This window comes from Octodon degus, unplaced genomic scaffold (genome assembly GCF_000260255.1).
Source record: "Octodon degus isolate 3935 unplaced genomic scaffold, OctDeg1.0 scaffold00035, whole genome shotgun sequence".
NCBI classification, from domain to species: Eukaryota; Metazoa; Chordata; class Mammalia; order Rodentia; family Octodontidae; genus Octodon; species Octodon degus.
In genome coordinates, this window is record NW_004524611.1 from 16,183,145 (window position 1) to 16,189,647 (window position 6,503).

A 6,503-nucleotide genomic window follows, 5' to 3' on the forward strand; every position below is an offset into this window, starting at 1 on the left:
GCTGCTCCCCTGGGGCGCTTGCCAGAAGCCGAGCATCCTTGTCAGTTTAATGCAGAAATTTCTTCATTCTGGAAGATAAGAACTTTAAACAGTTTGGAGATATAGGTAGTGCAATTACTCCTACAGGATACTAGTGGAATTTTCTTCAGCCGGTGCCATCGCAACTTGACCCTCTGTGACAGCAAGTGGCCTCTCTTCCAAGAGCTTCTGGTCTACACTCAATCTTAGCAAAAGGCCAAGAAGGGATGGGCCTCTGGTCTAAACACTGCCTCCAGGACTGTACCTGGCCTTTTTCAGAAAGACTAACTATTGCCAGTACATCTCTCATTTTGAGGTGTTTCACCACTCTTCTCAGCAGACTGCTCATGTTCTCCTGTCACAGACTCCCATGGGACACTACCGTGGGCTCTGTGCTTTGGAGTGGATCCTTGGGACCTCCGGTGCTGATAGCCCGTTTCCACTCTTCCACACCGTTCTCTGCACGGGGCCATTGTAAGCCAATTTTGTAAACTCCTGTGTATATCTTGCATTAAATTTGTTTCTCTAGCTAGCACTGACAGATAAAATTTCTAGTAAAATTTCACCATTCCGAATTCTTTCTTAAGCCGGGGATGGTGGTGCATGCCTATAACTTCAGCCCTTGGAAGGTTGAGCTGGGAAGTTCGCCACAAGTTCAGAGTCACCACAACTCTGTCTGAACAAAGTCATTATGCTCCTGCTCAGCCCAACATCAAAACCACTGATCCCAAAGATGTAGCAGGCACTCGAAGACCCAAGGTGGTCACTTTGTTCTAGATCCACTAAACTGCTCGGGATTACCCAGCAGTGGCTGTCATTTTCCTGGCTCTGCCTGTGCTACCAAGTCCTGTAGAGAAGGTGCTCACGTGGAGGGCCTGAACACCTGGCAAACCAGAGAAGAATATGTTTTATCTCCTGGGAAGTGATGGAAGACACTGGAGGAAGGGAAGAACTGGCAGCAGTACTGAGGGTAGCAGAGAGGGGAAGGGCAGGGGCACTCCTCAAGGGGAGGCCAGCAGCCTCCTCCCTTTCCTTCCTGACACCCCTTGGAGATCCTCACAAGAGTCCTCTGACTCTAACTGTTGTAGCTGCTTCCATATTTTCTGAAAACCCTAAAAGCTGCACCTTTTTGTCTAATCTCTTATCCTTCCTCGATGCCTCTGCCTGGTTCAGTCACTGGAGACCTTGAGGAGCCGCCTCCTGCACCAAGGCTGACAGTGGAGTTAGGGCTCCTGCCTCACGTTTTTTTTTGTAACTTCCTCCAACTGTGGGCATCAGACTGCAGTATAAAACCCATGGCCATCAAAGCTGTCCCTTCTGCTGACCCTGCGTCAGTGTTAACGTACTTGAGAAAGCTTCTGACGAGAGATCTGAAAAGATAGCAGGATTCTCTTCCTTTCCTTGGGTTACCTCTTTAACCTGGTTAATTGACAGGCTTAACTAGACACCTTCTCATTTCCTCTGAAGCACAGTTATGAAGTGCTCCGTTCTCCCCACGGTGACCTGATACAGAAGGGTGCCCCACAAGGGCGTCGCCAGCACGTGTCTGTGCACCTCAGAGCAGTACCATTCTTGTGATCAATCATTGTGACCTAGGGCTGTTGCTTCAAAAAAAATCTGATGCTGCCAGGCGTGGCGGCACAGGCCTGTAATCCCAGCACTGGGGAGACTGAGGAAGGAGAATTGCCCTAAGTTTGGGGTCATCCTGAACTACAGTGTCACCTTAGAGATAGATAGAGAGAGAGAGAGAGAGAGAGAGAGAGAGAGAGAGAGAGAGAGAAACAGAGAGGCATTTCTGCATAACTTTTCCTTGCCTTGACCTCTTCGACTCCACCCCCAGTTTACTACTTGCGCTCCTGCTGCAGCACTCTGCGTTCCCTAATGTCTTGGTTAATTTTCTTTCATTACTGGGACAAAGTACCTGACACCAAAAGTGAAGGAAGGAAAGGTTTATTTAGCTCACAGTCAGTGGGAGTTTTAGTCCAAACTCAGGTGGCTCCAAGGCAGAGTGGCACATGGCAGAGGGCAGCTGTTCATGGTGGCAGAAAAGAGCAAAACCAGCAAGAACAAATGGGAGGAGCAGTGGCAACAACAACAGCAGAGAGCACGTCTATCTCCCTTATGTTGCGTTCAGGCTACGGGCCCCAGGCAGGTGTAGCCCTCATAATCCCAGCAGCACTCACACCCATAATCCCAGCAGCACTCACACCCATAATCCCAGCAGCACTCACACCCATAATCCCAGCAGCACTCACACCCATAATCCCAGCAGCACTCATACCCATAATCCCAGCACTGGATCATGAATTAATCCCAAACTCTAGAAGTCTACCCCATGACTGCATGAGGCTTTGCGGGGACAACTAGACACAAACAGTAATACCCAACAAATGGAGAATCTCTGATTTTTTGAATCAGATTTACAAACAGTATACTTGGGAGGCAGTAGTGAAAAACAGAGGTAAAGAGCACAGGCAGCCTTCTGGTTCCCCGGCCATCTTGGCAGCTGCTCCTGGTTGAGGGCCGTCCGCACCTAAGACAGGAAGATGGTGGCCGCAAAAAAGACGAAAAAATCTCTGGAGTCCATCAACTCTAGGCTCCAACTTGTTATGAAAAGTGGAAAATACGTGCTGGGGTACAAGCAGACGCTGAAGATGATCAGACAGGGCAAAGCGAAATTGGTTATCCTTGGCAACAACTGCCCAGCCGTGAGGAAATCTGAAATAGAGGACGAGGCCGTGTTGGCCGAAGCTGGTGCCCTCCGCTACAGCGGCAATAATATCGAACTGGGCACAGCGTGTGGGAAATACTACAGTGTGTGCACGCTGGCAATCGTGGATCCGGGAGATTCTGATATCGTTAGAAGCATGCCAAACAGACCGGTGAAAAAGAAGCCAAGCAGAATTTGTCATTAATAAAACCTGCCACAGCTTGAAAAAAAAAAAAGCACAGGCAGTGGGCTAAAGCAACACTTTCTAGAAGTGTAACCTTGGGGAAATTAATGAATTTTTCATACCCTCAGTTTTCTCATCTGTAAAATGGGACAGTTGCACTCCTGTGGCTTAGGCTTTCCATGAGTACATGTATCATTGCAAGGGGGAGGGGAAAGTAACTGGGCCTAGTGAAGTAAAGGCGAGGGCAGTAAAAGGGGTGAGCCTGGGCAGGAGGGCAGGGAGTGGCAGACAGGGATGGCCGCTAACAGCTGACCAAGGAATTCTGGTTTCATCCTAATCCTTATAGGATGCCCTGAAAAGATCTGAGGCAGAGGGATGTTATGTTTTAGGCTATTCTCTAAGTTACATCAAAAAACTCTCTCTAAAAATATAAAATATATCTGCTCTGCTGGGCGTGGTGGTGCACACCTGCAAGTACTCAGAAAACTGAACAGGAGGATCACTGTAGGTTTGAGACCACCTGTTCCACATAGTGAGTTCAAGGCCCCCCTCTAGTACATAGTGAGAACCAGTCTCAAAAACCCAAAAATGAAAAAAACCAAAAAATCTGCTCAGCAGAAAAACAACATCAAACACACAAAACCGCACTAAAACCTCACAGCGAATATAGTTAATAAAATGAATAATAAAGTAGGAGGAACTGCTCCACCCAGGGCGGGCGCTCAGGAGTGCATCAGCCTGGAATGGACTTGGGGGAACAGAGGTGCAGGCCAGTGGGACAGACTGAGGCCCCAGAGACAGACCCCGACCCCCAGGCCCTCACCCAGGCCCTGCTGACTTGGTGCAGGAGCAATGTGGGGGCGGAGAGATCGCCTTTCGGCACATGGTACTACAGCAATGGACACCAAGATTACAAAACAAACAGGCATGGTGGGCTGTGTTCTCAGGACTGGGAAGGAAGAGGCAGGAGGGTTGCCTGAACTTTAAAGCTACCCTGGGCTGCCTAGTGAGACCCTGTAACAGATAGACAGACAGACAAAAAACTGAAAGAAAAAAAAAAACTAAGAAAAACCAAAACAGGCGTACATCTCTAATCCCAGCACGCTGACAGGCAGGAGGATCTCAAACTCAACTGTAGCTTGGGCCATAGAGACTTGGCGAGACCCTTCTCTAAATTAAAAATAATGAAGGGCTGAGGATGTAGCTCATTGTTAAGTCCTTGGGTTCAATTCCCAGTAGTATTTTTAAAAGAACCTTGACACACACTTCATACTTATACAGAAATTAATTTAGGATGGAGCACAGACTCGAATGTAAAATATAAAACTAAACTGTAGCCACAACCCTCAGGACCTACGGCTAGGGAAGAGTTCTTAGGGTTGACGAGAAAGGCGCACCCACACATAGGAAACAGGACTCACTAGGCCTCATCAGAATTAGGAATCTGTGCCTGGGAAATACTCCTACTATGATGAGGAAAAATACAGAACAGGAGAATATATTTGCAAACGACACTATCCATATTCAAAGATTTCAAAACACCCAAGCAATGCAGCTGGAAACGGGGCAGCACGGCCCCCCGCACTGAGCCCCTCAGATAGTAACTCTTTGAATGCACTTGAACAGTTGCTCCACGGCATTGGCCACTGGCAAAATGCAAGTGAACCCAGAGAGAGGCATCGGTGTACCTCTAAGAATGCCTAATGTGAGAAACAGCGCTGGAGTGACACAGAATGAGAGAGTTACACACGGGGGCTGGTGATGGGAAAGGCTGAGTCCCCTGGGAAAACGGGACACTCACATGTGATTCAGTGATTGTCCCCAGTGCAAAAAGCGAAACCTTAGGTTCACCCAAAAAACCAAAGACGGACATTCCCAGAAGCTTTCTTGTAAGAGCTAAAAGCTAGGAAAACAACTCAGACATATTTTAATGGGTGAAATGGTTAGACAAAGTGGCCTATCCACACTGTGGATTCTACTCATTCATAAACAGAAATGGAGCTGGGGAGATGGCTCAATAGGATAAGCACTTGACTGGCAAACGCAAGGATCTGAGTTCAATCCCCGGTTCCGGAAAAAAAAAACCAAAAAAAAACAAAAAACAGAAATGGACCACTGACATGTGTGAGGACTCAGATGAACCTCAGGGGCCTTCTGTTCCAGGACAGCAAGCCAATCCCAGGAGGCTCCATACTGTGTGATTCCATGTATATGGCATTCTTTTTTTTTTTTTTTTTTTTTTTTTTTTTTTTTTTTTTTGGCCAAACCAGGGATTGAACTCAAGCCCTTGAGCTTTCCAGGAAGCACTTATTCCACTGAGCCATCTCCCTGGCCCCGCATATGGCATTCTTGAAATGACAAGATTATGGGGCCAGAAAGCTAGGTGTGACCTGTGCTCACAGATACTAGAGAGGCTAAAGCAGGAGGATCAGGCATGACATGCATCATGAAATTCAAGGGAAGTAAATCCATGCCCACACAAATTGGTGTGGCTTGTACTAGATGGTCCTCCAAAGCCTCATGCAGTCCTAAGGTGGGCTTTTCGGAGGTGGCTGGACCTAGGGGGAGGTGACTGGATCTAGGGTGTGTGATCCTGAGATTAAGGACATGATGCTGGAATTCAGGGTTGATGGTCACCAAATAGTCCACGGATTGCTTTAGCACAGTTCTGGGTGTTGGTAATGGGAAGGCCCACTCTGGGTGTGGGTGGCACCACCCAAAGGGCAGGCGGCTTGGAAGGGATAAAAGAGGCAGGAGGCTGCTGCTGCTGCAGTACTCACTGCCTTGCTGTCTTCTGCCTGCCCTGCCACACCATGAACTGTTTCCCTCTGCTCTGCCATGTGACCCTACCTTGGAGCCAGATGAGTGTGGTCTAAAACCTCTACGACCCTGAGCCGAAGTAAACTTCTTCTTTAACTTTGGTTGTTAAGTATTTAGTCTCAGCAATGATAAAAGTAACTGAGACACAAATCAATCCACAGAAAACTGTTAATTCTGAATGTGGCTTGTGGTCTCTATCCAGCTCAACTTCATAGCTAAGCGTGGCAGTGCACTCCTGTGGTCACAGCGCTCTTGGAGGCTGAGGTGGCAGGATTTCAAATCCCAGCTCAACCTTGGTAACTTAGCCATTTAGCAAGATATTTAAAAAGAAAAAGAAAAAGAAAAACAAAAACAAAAACAAAAACAAAAAAACAAAAACACAAAGCAGAAAAGAACAAGAAGGAGAAGGAGGGAGAGAAAAGGTGGCTAGACATGTAGCTCAGTGCAAAGGCAGAGCTATTGCGGGTCTATTGCAGGTCTCTAGAATGGAAAAAATAAATCTGGTAGTGACAGTAGTGCCAATCATACTGAAGTTATACAAGATGTTGTACCGGAGGAAACTGCATAATGGGTACACAGGATCACCTTGTGGTATTTCTTGCAGCTACATGCAAATCCACACTATTTCCTAATAAAAAGCTAAGGCTACAGATGGGAGCGCACATGCCTAGTGCGCTCAAGATACTTAGTTCAGGCTGGGCGTGGTGGTGCATGCTTGTAATCCCTAGCACTTGAGTGGCTGAGGCAGGAAGATTTCTGTGTGTTCAAGGC